Consider the following 13,855-nt stretch of genomic DNA (forward strand, 5'->3'; position numbering starts at 1 on the left):
CCAAGACACAAATATAAAACAAAGTACTGTAGCAAAATAACACATGGGTTATCTCCCAAGAAGTTCTTTTCTTTATAGCCATTAAGATGGGCTCAGCAGTTTTAATGATGCACTCGCAAAAGATAGTATGTGAAGCAAAAGAGAGCATCAAGAGGCAAATTCAAAACACATTTAAGTCTAACATGCTTCCTATGCATAGGAATCTTGTAAATAAACAAGTTCATGAGGAGCAAAGTAACAAGCATAGGAAGATAAAACAAGTATAGCTTCAAAAATTTCAGCACATAGAGAGGCATTTTAGTAACATGAAAATTTCTACAACCATATTTTCCTCTCTCATAATAACTTTCAGTAGCATCATGAGCAAACTCAACAATATAACTATCAAATGAAACATTCTTATCATGAGTCTCATGCATAAAATTACTACTACTCCCAACATAAGCATAATCAGTTTTATTAGTTGTAGTGGGAGCAAATTCAACAAAGTAGCTATCATTATTATTCTCATCATCAAATATAGGAGGCATATTGTAATCATAATCAAATTCACTCTCCATAGTAGGTGGCACCAAAGGACCACTATCATTATAATCATCATAAATAGGAGGTAAAGAATCATCAAAGTAAATTTTCTCCTCGATGCTTGGGGGACTAAAAATATCATGAAAACCAGCTTCCCCAAGCTTAGAACTTTCTATATTATTGTCAACAATGGTGTTCAAAGCGTTCATACTAATATTACTACCAAGCATGCAAAGAAGATTTCATAGGTTTTTTAATTTTCGCATCAAACAATCCATGTTTTAAGTCGGGAAATAGAATAAGAAGCTCACTCTTGTACATTATGCCAAACTAGTGTAAACAAGAAACAACAAGATGCAATTGCAGGATCTAAAGGAAATAGCTTTGAGCACACACACAACGGCGCCGGAAAAATACTTTACCTGGGACCGGAGTATGAGAGCCTTTTTACCTTTCCTCCCCGGCAACGGCGCCAGAAAAGTGCCGGTTGCCGGGGTTGCCGGTGTGTGTGTGCCGTTTACCTTTCCTCCCCGGCAACGGCGCCAGAAAAGTGCTTGATGTCTACGTTCCCCCTCCTTTCCCGTAGACGGTGTTGGGCCTCCAAGAGCGAGAGGTTTGTAGAACAGCAGCAAGTTTCCCTTAAGTGGATACCCAAGGTTTATCGAACTCAGGGAGGAAGAGGTCAAAGATATCCCTCTCATGCAACCCTGCAACCACAAAGCAAGAAGTCTCTTGTGTCCCCAACACACCAAATAGGTGCACTAGTTCGGCGAAGAGATAGTGAAATACAGGTGGTATAAATAAGTATGAGCGAGTAGCAATGGTGCCGGAAAAGTGCTTGGCGTGTAGTTGATGGTGGTGGTATTGCAGCGAGTAGTAACGCGATAGAAACAAGTAAACAAGCGAGTAGTAACGCAGTAGTAGTAACGCAGCAGTAGTAAACAAGCGGTAGTAACTCAGCAGTATTTAGGAACAAGGCCTAGGGATTACACTTTCACTAGTGGACACTCTCAACATTGATCACATAACAGAATAGATAAATGCATACTCTACACTTTTGTTGGATGATGAACACATTGCGTAGGATTACACGAACCCTCAATGCCGGAGTTAACAAGCTCCACAATAATGCTCATGTTTAAGTAACCTTTAGTGTAAGATAGATCAACGCTACTAAACCAAGTACTAGCATAGCATGCACACTCGTCACCTTCATGCATATGTAGGAGGAATAGATCACATCAATATTATCATAGCAATAGTTAACTCCATAATCTACAAGAGATCATGATCATAGCATAAACCAAGTACTAACACGGTGCACGCACTCGTCACCTTTACACACGTGCAGGAGGAATAAACTACTTTAATAACACATCACTAGAGTAGCACATAGATAAATTGTGATACAACATGCTGCAATCTTAAAGAGATATAAATAAGCACCTCACTATGCCATTCAACAGTGAATAAGTATTCTGTGAAATCTAGCCTAAGAGACCCACACGGTGCACACACTTGTCACCTTTACACACGTGGGACTAGGAGTCTCACGGAGATCACATAAGTAAAACTCACTTGACTAGCATAATGACATCTAGATTACAAGCATCATCATATGAATCTCAATCATGTAAGGCGGCTCATGAGATTATTGTATTGAACTACATAAGAGAGAGATGAACCACATAGCTACCGGTACAGCCCCGAGCCTCGATGGAGAACTACTCCCTCCTCATGGGAGCAAGCAGCGGTGATGAAGATGGCGGTGGAGATGGCAGCGGTGTCGATGGAGAAGCCTTCCGGGGGCACTTCCCCGCTCCGGCAGGGTGCCGGAACAGAGATCCTGTCCCCCAGATCTTGGCTTCGCGATGGCGGCGGCTCTGGCAGGTTTCTGTGGGTTTCGTCAATTGGTCCTGCGTTTTTAGGTCGAAAGGGGTTATATAGGCGAAGAGGCGGCGCAGGAGGGCTGACAGGGTGGCCCCACCATAGGCCGGCGCGGCCAGAGGCCAGCCCGCGCGGCCCTATGGTGTGGGGCCCCCCTGGCCCCTCTCCGACTCTTCTTCGGTGTTCTGGAGCCTTCCGGGAAAAATAGGAGGTTTGGCGTTGATTTCGTCCAATTCCGAGAATATTGCCCGAACAGCCTTTCTGGAACCAAAAACAGTAGAAAACAGCAACTGGCACTTCGGCATCTTGTTAATAGGTTAGTTCCAGAAAATGCACGAATATGACATAAAGTGTGCATAAAACATGTAGATAACATCAATAATGTGGCATGGAACACAAGAAATTATCGATACGTTGGAGACGTATCAACCCACACGGTGCACACACTGTCACCTTTACACACGTGGGACAAGGAGTCTCCGGAGATCACATAAGTAAAACTCACTTGACTAGCATAATGACATCTAGATTACAAGCATCATCATATGAATCTCAATCATGTAAAGCAGCTCATGAGATTATTGTATTGAAGTACATAGGAGAGAGATGATCCACATAGCTACCGGTACAGCCCCGAGCCTCGATGGAGAACTACTCCCTCCTCATGGGAGCAGCAGCGGTGATGAAGATGGCGGTGGAGATGGCAGCGGTGTCGATGGAGAAGCCTTCCGGGGGCACTTCCCCGCTCCGGCAGGGTGCCGGAACAGAGACTCCGGCGGCTCTGGAAGGTTTTCCGTATCGTGGTTTTTCGCCTCAGGGTTTTCGCGACGGAGGCTTTATATAGGCGAAGAGGCGGCGCAGGAGGGTCGAAGGGGTGGCCACACCATATGGCGGCGCGGCCAAGGCCTGGGCCGCGCCGGCCTATGGTCTGGGGGCCCAGTGCCCCCCCTCTGGTCCTTCCCGGGTGTTCTGGATGCTTCCGGTGAAAATAGGAACCTGGGTCTTTGTTTCGTCCAATTCCGAGAATATTTCGTTACTAGGATTTCTGAAACCAAAACAGCAGAAAACAGGAACTGGCACTTCGGCATCTTGTTAATAGGTTAGTTCCAGAAAATGCACGAATATGACATAAAGTGTGCATAAAACATGTAGGTATTATCAATAATATGGCATAGAACATAAGAAATTATCGATACGTCGGAGACGTATCAGGCGGCTCGTGGCGTGTGAAGCGTTACTGGGCTGGCCTTTCTGGCATTTTTAAATCTTTCGGCCCGTTTATTTCCCGCCTAGCCCATTAGTCCCTTTTCAATTTAAATTGATTCAGAGAAATTCAAATACTGGTCCTGTCTTAGAAATTAAATAGTTTCAAATCTACCCAACCAATTTTGATGAATTTTATATTGATGGAAAGCTTGCAAAAAGATATATCCAACCCCACTGGTCCCACTTCAAAATCTTGTGTAGAATTAATGTGACAAAAAGAACAAGTCAGGGACTTTTGTGACTTCAAATAAATCTTAAAAATCAACCAATTTGAATTTTGAAGTAAATACAATTGCTATAACTCACATTTCACTTACACTAATTGTTTATGCAAAAATATGGTATGGTTACCTTGAGTGATCATGGCCCAAATTAAATAAAGGACTATATGGCTATTTTAGTTAGTGGATATTGTCCAAAACTATTATGCAAATCATATGAAGTGTCTCACTTCATTTAAATCTTGTCCCAGGTACTTTCATATGAAGTTTGAACCCCTGGTCAAATACTCTCACATGAAATACTTGGTGATTTTAAATCATAATTAGAATTGTTAAATAGTATGAGGTATCCTACCTCATTTAAATCATTTTCTCAAATGATGATGATGAATGGTTGACTTAGGTCAACATGAATTCATGTATGATTGTTTGAGAAACTAAATCTTAAGAAGATTCAATGAGAGCAAATTATTCCTCAAGAACTATATGGAAACTATCATTTACATATGTAATGAGAGGAAAATTTTTCTCTAACCCTAAGTAAGAAAAACCTAGATTAATTTTGGGTAGCAATGCTAAGTGATGATGCTAGATCATTTGGAGTGAGCCATTAGGGCTAATTAAGGCTACTTAAGTATTGTTTGGTGATTGTATCCTCGTATTCGTGTATATGCTAGTACCGGAGAATACCAGGAAGAGGAAGGATTCTACCCCGAAGAAGAAGAGCACTTTGACCACCTCAACAACCAAGGCAAACTAACACCATTGCCAGTTCTATTGTTGCAAGCTAATATTCTTGCAAAGTGCAAAGCCCTTTGGGGCAAGGCACCATGATTCTTATATTTCTTACCACAATCCTATCCCAAGTTTTTACCATACCAGTTTTACTTGTTTATTTCAAAGAGTTACTTTTATAGTTAACTTTGGTCTAATTTAAGAAGATTACTAGAGTAGTAGAGTTAGTCTCATGCTAGCCAAGCAAGATAGCACCCCTCATGAATAGTGCTAGTGCCAAATACTAAAAACTTGACTACTCTAGATGGGAACTTGTGACTTGAATTGAATTTGAAACCTTGGAATGATGAGTCATTCCATTGATTGATTTTTGGAAGGTGAATATGACCAAGAGAAGATGGTGATTTTTGATATAAAAATGATATTGGTTTGAATGCGATACCTTTCCAATTTTGAGTACCCCCACAATACCTGATTATGGGTAGGGCTTAACTGGAAATTTATGCATCTTAGTATGGGTTCCCTCTGAACACACATCATAGGGGTTATGCCGAGGCTGCCTCCGTTGTTGATGAATGATGTGAATTGAGGTGAATTGTACGGCCAAGCCCTGTGCAGTTCCCAGGTTGACAGTTGGTCTTCACTGGGAGGCCAAGCTCATGGGGAGAGGTGCTCATACTAGGGTTTGTAATTTAAAGGTTATGGTTGATGATCCGCGTACTATGTTACGATGATTCGGGGTTATCCCGACGGATGAAATCAAATGTTGTGGCACAAGTGTGCAACCTCTGCAGAGTGTAAACCTATTCGAATAGCCGTGTCCACGGTTACGGACGGTTGGAAAGGCCATACAGTTTTCCGGTGTCAGATTCTTGAAAATGTTGGTGAAATGAATGGTGAATGGTGACTTGTTTTTGAACCACAACTTGAGTTGTGGGAATGACACTAATGTTCCCACTTGAGTTAGTTAGCACATGAATAAGTCTTTTCTCAAATATTTGTGAACTAAAATTGGCTTTATGCAAATAAACTAGAGCTTAGTACCCCTTACTAGAATTGTTAGCACTTACATTAGTATTAGTTTGCGAGTACTTTAAAGTACTCACGGCTGTGTCCCTGGCTATTCAAATGGCCAGACTATGAAGAGGAGCAGAACTATCAAGATGACGGCAACCAAGATGTCTACGACAACTAGGGAATCTTCCGACGTCGGACGTTGGCTCGTGGACTAGAGAGTCCATTCTATTTACGCTTCAGCCTATGAACTTGTGTATGTCCGTTGATCGATAGATCAACTATTTGTGTAATATTGGATCATGTGATCTATTTGTAAGACGACTATGGTATGTAATGAATGATGACTTATGATATTCAACTGTTATGTCTCGCAACAACAATATTCCTGGGATTGCGATGTATGGCATAACAGGCATCTGGACTTAAAAATCCGGGTGTTGACATTGGGCGTGTATGGGAAGACAAATGATACAAAGGAAGCACGGTAGGACCAGCAACATTTGAAAGACCCTGATGACCGGCATCCGGAATGGTTTCAAGGTCGTGCCAGCTACACTCTTACGAAAGAAGAGAAGGTCATCTTTTTTGAATGCCTGAGCAGTATGAAGGTCCCGTCTGGATTCTCGTCGAATATAAAGGGAATAATAAACATGGTGGGCGGACAAAAAGTTCCAAAACCTGAAGTCTCACGACTGCCATGTGATTATGACGCAATTTCTTCCGATTGCTTTGAGGGGGCTCCTACCGGAAAATGTTCGAGTAGCCATTGTGAAGCTATGTGCATTCCTCAATGCAATCTCTCAGAAGGTAATCAATCCAGAAGATCTACCACGGTTACAGAACGATGTGGTCCAATGTCTTGTCAGTTTTGAGTTGGTGTTCCCGCCATCCTTCTTCAATATTATGACGCACCTCCCGGTTCACCTAGTCGAAGAGATTTCCATCCTCGGTCCTGTATTTCTACACAATATGTTCCCCTTTGAGAGGTTCATGGGAGTATTAAAGAAATATGTTCGTAACCGTGCTAGGCTAGAAGGAAGCATCGCCAAGGGCTATGGAAATGAGGAGGTAATTGAGTTTTGTGTTGACTTTGTTCCTAACCTTAAGCCGATTGGTCTTCCTCGATCGCGGCACGAGGGGAGACTAAGTGGAAAAGGCACGATCGGAAGGAAATCAACGATATGTATGGACGGTCATTCTATGACTGAAGCACACCACACAGTTCTGACTAATTCCAGCTTGGTGGCTCCGTACTTTGAGAAACACAAGAATATTTTACGCTCGGACAACCCGGGGAGCTCGAATCCTGGATTAGAAAGGCCCACATGGAGACTTTCGGTAGTTGGTTGAGAAAACATTTAATGAATGACAATGATGTTGGAGATCAGCTGTACATGTTGGCCAAGACACCATCTTCGACTATAACGACTTTCCAAGGGTACGAGATAAATGGGAATACATTTTACACGATCGCCCAAGGTAAAAAGAGCACCAACCAAAATAGTTGTGTCCACTTTGATGCAGCAACCGAGAATGGGCAAAAGGTCACATATTATGGTTACATAGAGGAGATATGGGAACTTGACTATGGACCCTCCTTTAAGGTCCCTTTGTTCCGGTGCAAATGGTTCAAGCTAACAGGAGGTGGGGTAAAGATGGACCAGCAATATGGAATGACAATGGTGGATTTCAACAATCTTGGTTACCTTGACGAACCATTCGTCCTAGCCAAAGATGTCGCTCAGGTTTTCTATGTGAAGGACATGAGTAGCAAACCGAGGAAACGGAAAGATAAGAAAACGATCAGTACATCATGCGATGATCCAAAGCGCCACATTGTTCTTTCGGGGAAAAGAAACATCGTGGGAGTGGAGGACAAGACAAACATGTCAAAAGATTATAATATGTTTGGTGAAATTCCGCCCTTCAAAGTGAACACTGACCCAAGCATTAAGTTAAATGATGAGGATGCTCCATGGATACGGCACAATCGTAAGCAAGCAGGGACACAAGGGAAGAAATGATGTGTAATAATTTATTGTACCAAACTTTGTTGAATGGAACATGTGAATTATATTATTTGTGATGTGTTTGGTGTCCATTTTCGAATGATTCGACTGATTCGAGATACCACTGATGCTACATGAAATTTGGAGTGACTTAGTCATACTCCTGCCTAGGCGTATAATATGCATACTCGTAGTCTTCGCCATCGTTGTACTGGTAGTCGTCGCCTTCTAAGTTGCCGCCATCGTCGTCGCTGCCATCGTCGCTGTCGTCGAGCGGCGCTCGTGGCTCGAGCTGAGGGTACCGCAAGCGGGGGATATCGCCGGCCGTGATGTAGTCCATGACGCTCTGTAGAGTCCGGCCGTACCACCATAGCCGACGGCCGGCCTCGTGGAAGTTCCTAGGAGGCAGACCGTCCTCCTCATACCTGGCGAGCGCCCTCTCATGCCGATTGATGAAGAAGGCGTCCCAAGTATGTTGGTTATCGGGATGCCAGCGGGGATTCATCCGCTGCTCCGGCGTGAGGTCGAGGTAGTATTGGTTCGTGATGGCCGCCCGGCGCGCAGTACCCTGAGGGACGGGAGGGACCGGCACGCCTCCGGCGCTTAGGCTCCGGCCCGGCGGGGACGCGGTAGCCCGGTGGGCAAGGGTAGTTCGAGGCGCAAAGCTCCTCCACCTGCTGGTAGGTTAGAGTGGGTACGGTGGAAGCCATGAGAGAGTGATGAGAGATTGTAGAGATGTGATAATGCTGGCCAAGCCGGGCTACATATATGTAGTGAGAAATGGCGGGAAAAATGGGAGCGGGAAGACAGGAGGCAGGAAGAAAGAGGCGGGAAGACAGGGAAGAAATGGCGGGAAGAAGAGGAATCCAGAGCTGGTCATCTAACCTTTAGTCCCGGCTGGTGGGTGCAACCGGGACTAAAGGTGGTTTTGTGTCATCTAAGAAAACTGTCGGTGGGATAAGGACGGTTGGGTAAACTTTAGTCCCGGCTGGAGGGTGCAACCGTGACTAAAGCTGTCGGCAGGATAAGGACACGTGGGTGGACGCACTGCTCGATGAGATAAAGCATGTAGCGCACGACGCCCTGTCGGAGGAACAAGACAAAGCAGAAGCGGCGCCGTGCCTATAAAAGGAGCATCGATACGCCTTGGCAAGCAGACCAACAAGCCAACCTAGCAGGTAGGGAGAGTTTCATCCCCATGGATGGAGTAAAGGGTTGGAAAATCTCCCGTGGTGCAGCTTCTCGAAGATGTCGTCGGTGCACACGCCCTACGACATCTTCGGAAGTTGCTCCTCGGGAAAATTTTCCTGCAAACCCGTGAAAGATAGAGGCGGGAAGACAGAGGCGGGAAGACAGAGGCGGGAAGAAATGGCGGAAAGACAGAGGCGGGAAGAACTGGTGGAAAGAGGGGGCGGGAAGACAGAGGCGGCCGGGAAAAACTGGTGGGAAGAGGGGGGGCGGGAAGAACTGGCGGGAAGAGGGGGCGGGAAAACAGAGGCGGGAAGAACTGGCGGGAAGAGGGGGGCGGGAAGAAATTTATTTTTCTAATTTTTTTGATATATTATTTGTATTTTTAAGATTTTGAATTGAATTAGTTTTATTTTCTGAATTTTTTGATAAATTATTTGTATTTTTAACATTTTGAAATGAATTAGTTTTATTTTTTTGAATTTTTTGATATATTATTTGTATTTTTAAGATTTTGAATTGAATTAGTTTTATTTTTCTGAATTTTTTGATATATTATTTGTATTTTTAACATTTTGAATTGAATTAGTTTTATTTTTCTGATTTTTTTGATATATTATTTGTATTTTTAACATTTTGAAATGAATTAGTTTTATTTCTGAATTTTTGATATATTATTTGTATTTTTAACATTTTGAATTGAAAAGAAATTTGCAAAAGACCTTTAGTCGCGGTTGGCCTCGCCAACCGCGACTAAAGGGTCTTTCTGCGGGAACCGCTCGAATTCGGCGAAAATGCCTTTAGTCGCGGTTGGTGTGGCCAACCGCGACTAAAGGGTCCCCTTTAGTCGCGGTTGGCCACACCAACCGCAACTAAAGGTCCCTCCCTATAAATTTCGCGCAGCGCGATTCACTTGTTCTTCTTCTCGAAACCGCCGCGCTCGCCGTCTCTCGCCGCCGACGCCTCGCAACTCTGCCGGACGACGCCGCCACGCCGCCTTGCCGTACGTCGTCGTCTCTCGCCGCCTCCCCGCCGCCCGTGTCCAAACGATCGACGATGACCGCCGCCGCGCGCGCGCCCGTGTCCCAAAATGACCCCGCCGCCGCGCACGCATCGCCGCCGCGCACGCACCGCCGCGCGCACGGCCGCACCGCGCGCGCGTCACAGAGAGGAGGAAGAGAGAAGACGGAGGAAGAAGGAGAGAGGAGGAAAAGAGAGGACGGAGGGGCCGGGCCCGGCCCCAATTTTTTTTTTGTTCTTGTTAATTAACAAAAAAAAGTACTTAACAAAAAAATTAACAAAGAAAAACTACCTAACAAAAACTACTTAACAAAAACTACTTAACAAACTACTTAACAAAAAAACTACTTAACAAAAACTACTTAACAAACTACTTAACGGTGGGGGTTCACAGGCGACGCGACGGAGAGAGAGAGAGGGAAAAGAGAGAGACGCGACGCGACCGAATCAATCCAGCCACCATCTTCCAAGCTCTCAGCGAGCTTCCCTAAAGTAAAGACGCCCTCTTGGTCTTGGATCGCGAGGTCACGAGAAGCCCACCTGCGCGCGTGGGAGCTCGAGCCAACCAGCCAGGGATCGATCGAGAGAGCGATCTTAGCTTAGCTTCTAGGGGACGCGCGCCGCCGGAAGGGATGGACCGAGCGGTGCTGATGTAATATGTGAGTGTCACCGCCACCGCCACCGCCCTTTCGCCACCGCCACCGCCCTCCTTTCGCCACCGCCCCCCTTCTTCACTTAATTAATTAGTTTTTACTACATGTTTTCAGGATTGACATATGGCGGACAATAGAGCAGACCCGATTATGGCCAACTATGATCCGGATGTTGAAGAACATATAATGGGCATCATAAACGGCGATGTTCCTTTTGTGCCAACCGAACAAGATGAAGAAGAGGATGTCTCTTCTTATCTGAACCTTCACGGTGAAGATGAAGGTCGTCAACGAGGTGATGACGAAGGAACGAACATTGTCGATGGAGGTCAACCGTCGATAAACGACGATCTTGAATTGCAAGTAGCAACCACCTCCAGCGAGGTATATATATACATTGAGCCTCTGGTGATACAAACTTACTGATTTGAATAAATATGTATTAACGCGCGCAGCTCTCTTTCTTTTTTTAGCCCTCGGCCGGATCATCGAAAAAATCGAGTACGACAAAGCGTGGCATGACCAAGACGCTGAAACAAGGAGAAACATATACCATCGAGGTTGTCAGTGCAACCAGCAAGCCGCTGGAGCCCCAAAAGCACTCCACCAAGTTTATGAACCAATGCGGAGCCGTTATTAGAGACAACGTCCCGATCACCGTCCAGGAATGGAATGAGCCAAAGAAGGCACGTCTTGGTTTCAGTTTTGTCGACAAGAGAACAGAAAAATATTGCTGGAGAAAGCTTATGGAACATTTCATTCTACCTCCGGAATTCAACAAACTCGATGAACAGGGTAACGAGATTCCGGGTGGACGTGAGAGGAGGGGGCTAGTCAAAGAGTTCGCTCTTAAGAAGATGGCCGAAGCATTCCGGAACTTCAAGAAAAATTTAGCCCATGACTTTGTCAACGAGAACAAGACTCCGGATTTCAAAGGACAATATGAGAAACTGAAAGATGATTGGCCAGAATTTGTGAGGCAAAACAAATCTGAGCATTTCATTGAAATATCGAAAAAAATAAGGAAAATGCGGCTAAGAAAGAGTACAATCATATTATGGGGCCAGGAGGGTATCGCCTTTCGGAGCCTAAGTGGGAGAAGATGGAGAACGACCTGAGGGCGCAAGGAATCCCTCTAGGTACAGAGGGATGGGACCCAAGGGCCAAAAGCTGGTGGTACGGGCATGGGGGGATCGCTAGACCCGGAGACAGGGGTGTGTGTTCACCGGAAGAAAGCGTTTAAACCCACCCAAGCCCTTATTGACGCAATGACCCAAGCTCAAGAGGGTAAGATCAAGTTCAACAGAGAGAACGACGCGCTGGCATTTGCCCTCGGGAATCCTGAACACCCAGGACGTGTACGAGGCAAAGGCGCCATTCCGTGGAAAGTAGGGTTCTCCCAGGACGATGACCCGTATGGTTGCAGAAGCCGTAAGAGAAAGACGGATCGGGATGCAGATTTTGTGGGGCACTTGGCATCGGAACTCCATCAGGTGAAGCAGATGGTGTATGAACTAGTAAAAGAAAGATCGGCTGTTGCAGAGCCGCATGAAGATCTCGGAAGCCAGCAGCGGAGAAGCAGTGTGGCTTCCACGGAAGCACCGCCTAGTGCTAATGCACCCTTGCTGGCCCCGGCCGGTGCTACCTCGGCTGGTGCTAATGCACCGACGATCGAGATTCGTGCACCGGAGCCTCACTACCCCGTGGATGATGTAAAGGAGATGAAAGAACGTGATCTGAATTTTCCAGTGGGGGCATATGTTCCACGAAGGTAGCTAGCGGCAGTGCTTTACCCTGTACACCTGGAGCACTCCACCACAACAACCCCATTGAAGATGGATATGCTCGTGTCACGGTGGAAGAATAGTCCAAGGGTTTGAGGAGCTGGAGATTGACATTGCTACACCCGAAGGGGAGAGAAGACTTGGAGATGTCAAGCGCCAGTTCATTCTATGGAAAAAGAAGTACATAGTGTTTCCAGGCGAGGTGCCAAGGCTAACAAGTCCACCCCCCTACGGTGGTGGTGGTGGTGGTTCACCTACACCTCCTTCACGTCAGCCGACGCCGCCCCCCAATCCACAACCTCCGGCGGGTAAGCAGCCGCCGCCCCCTAGTCCTCCTCCGGCGGGTACGCCGCCCCCCAATCCACCTCCGGCGAAGAAGCGGAAGTAGGCGGACAGCAAGGCAACCTCCTCCTGGACTATTAACCCGGACCCTTATGTACCTAAGACCACAAAGGTACCGGAGCCATCACTGAAGCCTCTCCTCCCAAGGCCTTGGGAACGTAGTGCCGCGCTGCTGAGAAGGAAAAGAAGTGGGCTAAGTCATTTTTGAGCACACCGTCCCAAGCCGAGAAGAATATGCCTGAGGACTATGGACGTGAACTGCGTAGGCAAGCACTCATGTTGAAGGAGAAGAAAGACTTGGCGGAGAAGGAGAAGAAAGCCTTGGAGGAGGAGAAAAAAGAAAGTAAAAAAGCGGAAACAAGTTGCCCAGCTCGGGGAACAAAATAAACAATCGATCCCCCCTCTCATAGTGAAAGCCGCCGGTCCGGATGCTGAACTAATGGACCCCGCTATCATAGCAGCTGCGGCAGCATAGGGAATGACTGTAACGGGTGCCAGAGAAAAAGCGGCCGAGATCGGTATGAATCTTCGTGAAGTGTTAGGCCTTGAGGAGTGATGGCGTGTAACTCACACGTTCGTTGGGAACCCCAAGAGGAAGGTATGATGCGCACAGCAACAAGTTTTCCTCAGAAAGAAACCAAGGTTTATCGAACCAGGAGGAGCCAAGAAGCACGTTGAAGGTTGATGGCGGCGGGATGTAGTGCGGCGCAACACCAGGGATTCCGGCGCCAACGTGGAACCTGCACAACACAACCAAAGTACTTTGCCCCAACGAAATAGTGAGGCTGTCAATCTCACCGGCTTGCTGTAACAAAGGATTAGATGTATAGTGTGGATGATGATTGTTTGCAAAGAACAGTAAAGAACAAGTATTGCAGATTTGTATTTCAGATGTAAAGAATAGACCGGGGTCCACAGTTCACTAGAGGTGTCTCTCCCATAAGATGGCATGTTGGGTGAACAAATTACAGTCGGGCAATTGACAAATAGAGAGGGCATAACAATGCACATACATGATATGATGAATATTGTGAGATTTAATTGGGCATTACGACAAAGTACATAGACCGCTATCCAAGCATGCATCTATGCCTAAAAAGTCCACCTTCGAGGTTATCATCCGAACCCCTTCCAGTATTAAGTTGTAAAACAACAGACAATTGCATTAAGTATGGTGCGTAATGTAATCAATAACTACATCCTCGGAC

Source organism: Lolium rigidum, chromosome 3 (genome assembly GCF_022539505.1).
Source record: "Lolium rigidum isolate FL_2022 chromosome 3, APGP_CSIRO_Lrig_0.1, whole genome shotgun sequence".
NCBI classification, from domain to species: Eukaryota; Viridiplantae; Streptophyta; class Magnoliopsida; order Poales; family Poaceae; genus Lolium; species Lolium rigidum.